Source organism: Sminthopsis crassicaudata, chromosome 1, assembly GCF_048593235.1.
Source record: "Sminthopsis crassicaudata isolate SCR6 chromosome 1, ASM4859323v1, whole genome shotgun sequence".
Taxonomy (NCBI): Eukaryota; Metazoa; Chordata; class Mammalia; order Dasyuromorphia; family Dasyuridae; genus Sminthopsis; species Sminthopsis crassicaudata.
The window spans coordinates 77,702,881-77,713,556 of record NC_133617.1 but is presented as its reverse complement, the minus strand read 5'-3'; the positions used below and the strand labels follow the sequence as shown (position 1 = coordinate 77,713,556).

The 10,676-nt window shown below is 35.2% G+C and overlaps 1 pseudogene; it reads right to left on the bottom strand.

Annotated features, from left to right (window-relative positions):
- Positions 1 to 3,817: 3,817 nt before the first annotated feature.
- On the bottom strand, positions 3,818 to 9,458 carry LOC141547233 (leucine-rich repeat-containing protein 14-like; annotated as a pseudogene).
- Between the last annotated feature and the right edge of the window lie 1,218 nt (positions 9,459 to 10,676).

The following is a 10,676-nucleotide window of genomic DNA, read 5'->3' as shown; positions in this document are numbered from 1 at the left end:
AATTTATTAGCCAGGATCCAAGGGCCTCCTGTTTGCTCCTCTGAATTAAATATATTGATCTGAAGGAAGAAAGAGTAGGAAGGCTCTGTGTAGAGAGTTAAGTAAGAAAATGGCAGGATTGGGGAGAATATTACATGCTCTCTGTGAAGAAGAGGGTTTCACGAGATCTTGGTGCCATAATCTTATAATAACACAGTGTGTCAGTATGATTTCTCTAATCATTCTGTAACCAATGGACCCTAACTGCTCATTTTTCCTAATTCACTGAGTGTTGCAGAATAAATATTCTGGTATATATGAGACATTTCATTCTGTCATTTACTTCCTTGGCGTATATATTTATCAGTATTGCACCTACTGGGGCAAGGATTTTGAATTGGTTCATAATTTTCTCCAAAAATCAAAATTGATTTCTAGAACAAATTGTCCAGTTCAGAATTGTTTATTTTTATGTTTCTCACTAAATCTCCATTACTGTGTTTACTGATAGTGAGATAGAGAAAACACTAGATGGACAGACAGGTAATGCTTTAGATTCATAAAGAACTTTCTTCAAAACAAATCTGGTAGGCAGTAAACATATCATTGTAATTTTACAGAGAGGAGAAAGTCTAGAGAATTTGCCTCACTTGTCAAATAAAAAAGGGCAAAGTTGGAACCAAAGTTCAGGCTTTCTGAATCCATTTCTAGCCAAACACTTATTTTGTGCCAATTAGCTGCCAGGCATTGTGCTAAAAGTTGGGGATCCAAAGAAAGGCAAAAGACATTCCTAGCTTTTCTATAATTCATAGTTTAACAGTAGTGGATGTTGAAGGGAGAAACAATATTGTACAAAAAAACTACATGTGTGATAAATTGGAAATAGCCAACAGCGGGAAGATACTAACATTTTAAAAGTATTTTATTTATTTCATAAAATGGATTTCAAATACATATAAAAATTTTTAACATACATTTTTTTAAATTTAAAATTCCAAATTCTTCCCCTATCAATTCTCCCCTACCCATTATAAAGGAAAGCCAGATGATATCAATTATACTTGTGAAGTTATGTAAAACATATTTCCATATTAGACATGTTGCAAAAGACATGTAAAAAATACTTCAATCCACATTCAAAGTTCCTCTCTAGAGGTTAATATCACTTTTAATAAGGGTACTTTGGAATTTTATTAGATCATTGTCTTGATCAGAATAGCTATTTCTTAGCTGATCATCCTTATAATGTTTTTGTCATTATGTACAATATTCTCTTGGTACTGCTTACCTGACTTTACATCACTTCCTATGTCTTGCCAGATTTTTTTGAAATAGTCATGCTCATTATTTCTAATAGAACAATAGTATTTCATCACCTTTGGAAAATGAACTGGGAAATTACTACAGTACTTTTGCCAAGAAAATCCTAAACAAGGTTTAAAAAAAACTGATATAATAGAAATAAATGAAAAACAACAAAAAAAATTTTCTATCGATTATATTCCACAATGTTTAACCCTGCCTGCTGGGTGGGCATCCCTTCAATATTTAAAACTTTGTTGACATAAAAAGCTGCTGTATATGTAGGTATATATCTGTATGTGCGTGTGTGCGTATATATATATATGTATATATATACATATATATATATACATAAAATACATACATATGATGTGTATTTATCATATATCATTTCCTCTTTCATCCAATTTATTTAAGAGTGAGCTTTAAGTATTGCCCAGCCTCCCACCATTTCCCCATCCAATGTAAATTTCTTCCTTTTGTTTCTCTTTAATGTGAAATTATGTTCCTCATTTTTTTCCCATACCCCTCTCCCAGGAGATTCCTCTTTCTCACTCATCCATTTTTTAAATCACCCCCAAGTATCTGACTCATTCCATGCCCTCTGTGTTTAATTCTTTAACTGCGCCCTAACAATAATAAGAGCTCTTAGAAGTTACATGTATCTTCTTTCTATAGAAATATAAAGTTTAATGTTATTCTGTCCCTTATAATTTCTCTTTCATATTTATCTTTTTGTGCTTCTCTCTCTCTCTCTCTCTCTCTCTCTCTCTCTCTCTCTCTCTCTCTCTCTCTCCTCTCGCTCTCTCTCTAAGTCAAATTTTCTATTCATCTCTGGCCTTTTTGTCAGGGATATTTGAAAGTTCTCTGTTTCATGAAACAACCATTTTTCCCTTGGAAGATTATACTCAATTTTGCTTTATTCTAACTTGTTCTAATCCTAGCTACTTTATCTTCTGGAATATATTTTGATCACTCCTTTAATGTGGTAGCTGCTAAATCTTGGATGATCCTGGCTATGACTCCATGATACTTGAATGGTTTCTTTCCAGTGCCTTGAAATATTTTCTCTTTGACTTAGGAGTTCTGGAATTTGGCTCTAATACTCTTTGGAGTCTTCATTTTAGAAAATCTTTCAGGTAGGATCAGTGTATTTTTTTTTCCTTTGATTTCCATTTTATTCTATGGTGTAGAGCCAGAACTCTGGAGAAGTACACTTGAAACAAGGATTCTTACAACAAGGTATTAACTCAGTGGAATTGATAAGACAATTGTTATATAGTTTAGCAATGGTGATTAAGTAGTTCTCTAGCTCAGTATGATTGAATTAATCTTACAACCAAATAATGATTCCCTAGTGATATAATAATTGGCTTATATTCAATATGATGAGTGGCTTTAATTGAAATAGTGTATTTAAGAGGCCAGAGTCAGACCTAGAGGAGCACTCGAGGAGACTCAGAGAAGGCAAGTGGCTGGCCTGTCCTCCTGCTTCCCCCACTGAGATCAAGGCCTCTCTGAAGGCTCTCCAGAAAGCTAGCCGGGGCCCCAGGCAAGGAGACAAACTGTGAAGGAGAGAATAAAAATTTTTGGACTTTATATCCTGGCTATTCTCATGATGATTGCTCTGCTGAAACGAAGGCTGGTCCCAAGACCTCCAGAAAGCTAACAAGAACCTTACACTATGGTTCTAGGATATTGGGACAGTTTTCCTTCATAATTTTTGAAATATGTTATCTAGACTCCTTAGATCATTGCTAACAGGTACGCCAATGATTATTAAATTACTCTCTCTTTGATCTGTTTTTCATATAAGTTGTTTTTACAATATGCTATCTTATATTTTCTTCTTTTTTTCATTCTTTAAAATTTCTTTTCTTTTTTTTTGTTGGGAATAATTTTCCTTAGTGAGCTTTTATACACTTTTTATTAATTTGATCATTTCTGCTTTTAAAAAAATTATTTTCATCAGTAGAATTTTGTACCTCTTTTTCCTTTTGGCCAATTCTATTTTTATGGTGATTTTAAAAGTATTTTTGTGTCTTTTAAGGAAGCTATTCATTTTCTGTTTATAACTTTCTCCTATTTCATTCTCTAATTTTTCTTCCATGAGAGACTTATCACCTTTTTCTGGGCCATTTATAATAATTAACTAGCACCAATAATACTCGACCTTCTCATGGCTATCCTGGTATAAAATGTTGCATTCTGCAATTCTTGCTTTCTGTTGCCCCATTGCTAATTTAATTTAGATTTTTACACAAAGATGAATGAGAATGATGACTGGCAATAATATTCTTCAATTTGATATTAAAATAGTAATTAACGCATTTGTTTCTAGTTGTCTGTAAATTCCTATTGTTCTGCTTTGTAAAATGCTATGGGTTTTAGATGAGATCACTTTCTTATTTTGCATATTGGATTATCCTTCCTGGTTAAAATTTATTAAAAAGCTTCCCTTAAAAATGAGAAATTGAATTATCATCATTATCATTGTGGAACTCTGAAGTTCTTCTCATCTATGGTAGTCAACCCATTACCGTAGATTGAACTAGTCACCCCTATCAAAGCTAAGACTTGTGGTAAACTCAATGGCAGAGTCTCCTCTTGTATCTGCTCCATTTCTCTCAGGACAGAGAGAAGTTTGTCAGAATCAAGATAATCCTCCAGTAACCATGGAAGAGGACCATGCTGGGGCAGGTTCTTGCAACAATCCAAGAAGACTGAAAGAGATACTAGCTTCAGATTGGCCATTGCGCTTGCATGCCTCCAGTAAAAGGAACATACTCTTGCTAGATAGTGAAATTTCAGGACCACTTAGACCAAAATGGGAGAGCCTGGTGCAGGAATACAGATAGGGCAAAGTTTCATAAAAGTCAATGTCCTTAATCCCACATATTGTTAAATTTAACCACTTCAATGATTTTGAGACTGACTTTAGAAGTTCCAGGAAAGAGTCTAGTTCTTTTGTTAAGTTGTTGCCTGTAAGATCCAGCTTTATGAGATGGCAGCTATGATGACTTTGGGTCAGGTAGGTTAAGTCTTTTGTTTATTAGAGAACAGGAAGAAAGTTGAAGGGTCTCCAGGGAGCATTGCAGTCCTCTGAAAATAAAATAAAAAATAAAGACATGTTGTTTACACAGTTTACACAGTTACATGATATGGTGGCAATTTATATAAGATTTATCAAAATGTCAAGATAACAGCTGTACGTACCTGAAGAAAGGGTCTTCCAGAAAAGCCTAACTGAGCCATGTGCTCAGAAATCTATCAATGTTGGACAAAGAGGTTCCATGTAAATGAAACCCTCACTGATATATCTGAGTGCCAGAAAAAATGTGAAGCTTAATGAACAAATGGGCATGGATAAAGTCAAAACAGGATATTCTAGGTACTTTTAAAGTATTGTAAAAGGCTAATCTAATGTGCCCTTGAGGGCAGATATTCTGGTACAAAAGAAAAAGTTTCGACAATATGGAGGATGGCTGAGGAAGCTGATATCACTTGAATCTTAATTTCACCTGAATTAAGTCAAAGGTTTGAACACATATGAAAACACGGAGTTGGGGGAGGGGGAGATAAACTACATGAGGAAATAAGAACTCTATTACAGACTAGGTATAATCAAATTGGAGATTGGTTGGTCATAAAAGGATAAAAAGTGAAGAAAAAGAATAAAGACCTAATCTTAGAAATCTGAATAAGTGAAAGAAAGAGAAGAGTAAAAGAAGATCACCTGTAAGTGATAGTTCACATCCAGCAAATTGGCAAAGATGACAAAAGAGATAAATGATGATTGTTGGAAAGAGAAAAAATAACCCTGTACTCTCACTGGAGCTATGGGGATTGTCTCCTAGACTCACTTACCTAAGCAAATAGGTATCCTGATCTGAAAGGCAAATACAACTTAAAGCAATCTCCTTGAGGTGACTTAATTGGCTCAACTCTGTAGCAAGAATTTCAATATTAGTTGTTAACATAGGGTACATCCCCCTTTGCATTGTCATTAAAATGAGGCAATTTCAAGCTTTCCAAGTTTTGAAAGGTTGTAATCTGTGACATAAGGCACCTGATATCCATGAAGATTAAAACACTTAGACTTAGGTCCACTCTGCAGAGTACCAGAGGATCCAAAAGAGCCAAGATTTCTAGAACATTATAAACAAAGCTGAGAACAGTGTAGAAATCTCAACAGGTCAGGTGCAAAGGGCTGTAGATGTTAGCCAGGAGAGCTTCCTTTAGAAACTGCTTAGGGGAATAGAAGATCTGGAGAACTACTAGAAGTTCCACACAAGCTTCTGTTGGGAAAGTTGTGGCTGAGAATCCTTCTGCCACCTGGTCTTTTGCCTGGTTTTCTGGGTCATGAGTCTTCTGATCTAAGTGGTTAAACATTTTGGCTTTGGTAATTGAGCTACTCCACAGCTTTATGAGTGTATAATTCCAAAAATAATCTCTACCAAGTAATCCTGTCATGTCCAGCTGCTGTAACTTCCTGTATCAAAGATTAAAAATAAATAAATAAATGTTATCACCATAAATCCTTGTTGAGTTCTACTCATCCTCATGATAGGAAGACCAATTACATGCAAAATACTTTCCTCCTTTAAGTTCCATTTATTAAGAGGTCACCAAGCAAAAGAACCAGCTGGGTTGCAGATAGAAATGTCATAGTGGTTGACTGAGAAAAAGCCTTTTTATATAATCCCATAAATCATTTGCTCCATGACCTCTTTTGGACAGAATAGATTTTTTCCCAATCATAGACTTCTCCACTTCCACAATGGAGATAGATACCCCAGAATCTGACATCAATCAAAAAACAATCACAGCTCTAAAAGGCTCTATTTGATCCTCCTGGAGAGGCATTTATGACATCATCCAAGAGCAGGATTCAAAGTCAAGAAGACCTGGATAGAAGTCCTTTCTTTGACACGTACTGAATGGGAAGTTATGTAATCTTCCGGTGTTCTGCCTAATTCCCTAAGATTGTTAGTGGCAGAGAAATTGCCAGCAAGCATGGGGGTAATTCATCCAATAGCTCTCTATATCAGGTATATTATATATGAGGCCCCAGGGACAAGTCATTCATGCCTTTCTATAAACTTTTCAATCTCACCCCCATTCCAACACACGCACGCACATGCACACGTGCGCCCCACACACACACACACAGCCCTATTCTTGCTTCCAGACATTCAAGAACCCTGCCTTTACTGCCTTGGCATTTTATCAGGACTATAATTCCCATTCTTTTTTTTTTTTTTTTTTGACATCCTATGACTTAAGTAGACTTCTAAAAGTGTCCCAGTGCAGAGTCACACTGCTTGACATGACGTTAAGAAATTAATGACTGACCTTGAAACTTCTAACTACCTCTCTTTTTCAATGAATCTCTCTAACCACTAATACTCTCTGAATTCATGCTCCCAATGGTTAGCCTAGATCCACAGCTTCTTACTTAATGATATCAAATCTCTATTGTCAAACAACCCTCTCACCAAACCTAGATATCTACCCCCTCTTTTTCAAGCACCACAGCCACAACTATCTTCACAAATATATCACTCCATATATATATGTGTGTGTGTGTGTGTGTGTGTGTGTGTGTGTGTGTGTGTGTGTGTGTGTGTGTGTATACACACTTCTTCATTGGATCATCTAAAATTACAGAACTTCTTAAACTTTCTCTACTCATGATATCTTTTCACACAAGAAACTTTTACATGACTCCAATTATATAGGTATTAAAAATTAGTATGCAAATCAAACATTTACTGATAATAAATCATAATTTTGCAACCCACAGATTCAGTTACATGATACCATATAAGGTTGCAACCTATAGTTTAAGAACCTATGTTCCAGAACACCTTTTCCATAAGTAACACTCTGTCTTTCCTTTTACAAGATTTCCACTAGCTCCTTCAATTTTCTGCCATTTGTGGATAGGTGGCTCCCTCCAAATTTTCTGCATTCTTAGTCCTTGTATTCTCTATTATTTCCTTTTTCTCTTACAACTCTTGACTCACTAGTCTTAGTAGGAGAAGTCATGAGATTCCATGATTTCCACTGATATTTTTTTATTCTCTTATACCTTTAAAAACTACTCCTTTGAGATTCATTCTATTCAAATTGATAATTCAGGCTAGATATTGAATGTATCTCTTGATCATTTTCCTTCTCACTCCAAAAATAAACTTCATACTAGGGGACATGTTGATGTTCTCAGACTATTAGACCCCCATTACTCATTCTGTCATTCTGCCTCAGCTATACTTAGAGAGAATCAATACCCATAAGTTTGGTAATTGCTTCAAATCAGAGTTTCATTTATGTTTGTCTTGATTATCTAGTCTTTAAATAATGATCAAGAAAATACAAACTGAACTTAAAAGCATATCATATTACTGCGGTAGGAGAATTTATAAACTTTATCCTTACCTTGAAGAAAAAAAAATTACCTTGCATGTACCTGAAGATACATGTTGTCTCTCTTGCAAATTTTTAACTGTCCAGAGATTATTTCTCTTTGGTTTTGTGGGGGGTTTTATCCCCAGGACCTAGTGCAGAACCCGATAGGATTAGGGATAAGGAAGAGGATATAATATATGAAATTCAATATGTATCAATATGAGAAACACTCTCTATCCAATTCACCTTCTATTCAAATTCTAGTGGCACAATTGCCTAGAACACTGAGAGCTTCAGTGACTTGCCCAGTCAAGTATCAGAGGTGAGCCTTGAACCCAGGTCTACCTGACCCTAAGACCAAATCTGTATCTGCTATGTCAGTCTTAAGTCCTTATCACCAACTGGCTAGAAGCCACCTCTAAATGGTTTTCCTGTGGTCCTTCAGCAACATAATCTTGGTGTCATTTTTGCCTTTTTTCTTTGCTCTTATGCTCCATAGCCAGTTTCCCATTTTCTTTATTCTTTCAGTACATCTTTTTTAGCTCTTTATCTCCTGTTATGTTAGTCTTTTGGCTAGGTTAAGCTAATAGGACTGTTTGAATAGCTTCTGTGTTTCTCTCCCTACTTCCAGAGTCAGCCCATTCCTATCTAATTCCATAGTCTCCAAATCTAAATTCCTAGAACATATTGTTTCCTTACTCAATCTTCAGGTGCTCCCATTTCTTTTAGACTGAGATAAAAAATTCTCAGTCTAACTATTAGGTTTTCTACAGTCCAACTTCCTTTTCTCTTTCTAGTCCTTTTTAAATATTTATCTCATGGACATATACTGTATACTCTATCACTCAAAACTTGGCCCATTCACAACTGTTTCCCCCTTCTCCCTTTTTAAACTGAGCCTTTTTAGGGTTGATCCTCATACTGAAAATATACTCCCTTTTCAACATAACTAGTTTTCTCATAGTTAAAAAAGAAGATTCCATTTCCTATCATTCAAATAATGTGATAAATTTTTAGCTTTATTTCTCCAAAACTTAATTGTCTTTGTGTTAAATGTGTCCAACTTAGAAGGAAAAACATTAAAGTTTCCTACTAATCTCTTGTGATTTAGTGTTCTTAAAATCCACTTAATTTTATCTTAGTGAATTTGGGTGATCAAATCTACTCACTGTTTTTTGCTTGTGGTCTTTTCCCATTTTCCTGTAGCTGTTAATATTCTCCCTATCTTGAGATTGCTTTTTAGTAAATAATATTTTTCTGAATACATTCTTTCTGAATCTCTATCCTCATATCCTTGCATAAGAAAGGGGCTTAGCAAATGTCAGTTGAAATAAAAACATCAGAGTCTGTTGCCCAGAATGGGGTAAAACCTTCCCAGGTACTCTACAGACAAACCTGTATGGGAGCTGCTGTGAAGCATCTGTGATTTATTTCTTGATATAGCTGATCACTCCCAATTTGATGGCATCAATTCCATTTTTGCTTAATTCATTATATGACAAAGTTTGCTGACATCGTGGACAGTTTTTAGAAGTCCGAGGGTAGCACCAACTTGTCTGCAACAGCATCTGAAATTTAAGTTATGAGGAAGACCACATTTTCACCAGTTCATACAGTAGATTTGTCTTATTGTCTTTGAAAGCCACATTGAATAGGATATTATAGACTATCTGTGGCTGAGAGTCCAAGATTTTACATGTGGCCTCCTCATCCTGGACTAGTTGATAAGAACATATAAAAGTCAGGGAATATATATCTTTGGCCATGAGACCTGGGACCCAAACACAGAATTGCCAGTACCTGCTAAGGGGAAAGGTCATAAAACTAAGAATTAATCATAGACGCTTAACAACTCTAGCCTGCTTTCTAAGTTCAACTCATTCCAATCCTTGCAACCACAGCATTAATATAGTCATTAATATTCAGATGACAAGTCATTTTTTGAGAGAGCACCATATATAGTTAAGTACATACATATATATATATATATATATATATATATATATATATATATATATATATATATATATATATATATATATACAGTTATCCCTTCCCCATCACAATATTCCCACAACATCTTGGTTTCGATATATTTCAAATCAGTATAAGAAATTAAATGGCTCCAAGACCAGTTTATAAGTTTAATCTGCTGTTGGTTTGAGGAAAAAGTCAGAAGAGGTCATTGAAAGTCATGTCTGCTCTCCACCATCTTGGCTCTGCCCGGGACTTGTATCCAAAAGAGATCTAAAGGAGGGAAAGGGATCCACATGTGCAAAAATGTTTGTGGCAGCCCTCTTTGTGGTGGCTAGAAATTAGAAACTGAGTGGATGCCCATCATTTGGAGAATGGCTGAATAAATTGTAGTATATGAATGTTATGGAATATTATTGTTCTGAAAGAAATGACCAGCAGGATGAATACAGAGAGGCTTGGAGAGACTTACATCAACTGATGCTGAGTGAAATGAGCAGGACCAGGAGATCATTGTACACTCCAACAATGATACTGTATGAAAATGTATTCTGATGGAAGTGGATATCTTCCACAATGAGATGATTCAAACCAGTTCCAGTGGTTCAGTGATGAAGAGAGCCATCTACACCCAGAGAGAGGACTGTGGGAACTGAGTGTGGACCACAATACAGCATTTTCATTCTTTTTGTTGTTGTTTGCTTGCATTTTGCTTTCTTTCTCAGGTTTTTTTTTCCTTTTTGATCTGATTTTTCTTGTACAGCAAGATAACTGTATAAATATATGTATATATTGGATTTAACATATATTTTAACATATTTAATATGTATTAGACTAACTGCCAAATGGAGGAAGGGGTGGGGGAAAGGAGGGAAAAATTTGGAACAAGAAAGTTTTGTAAGGGTGGGTGCTGAAAAATTACCCATGCGCATGTTTTGTAAATAAAAAGCTTTAATAAAATTTTTTAAAAAACCTATTAGGTAGTAAATTTATCATTGTAATTTAGATAA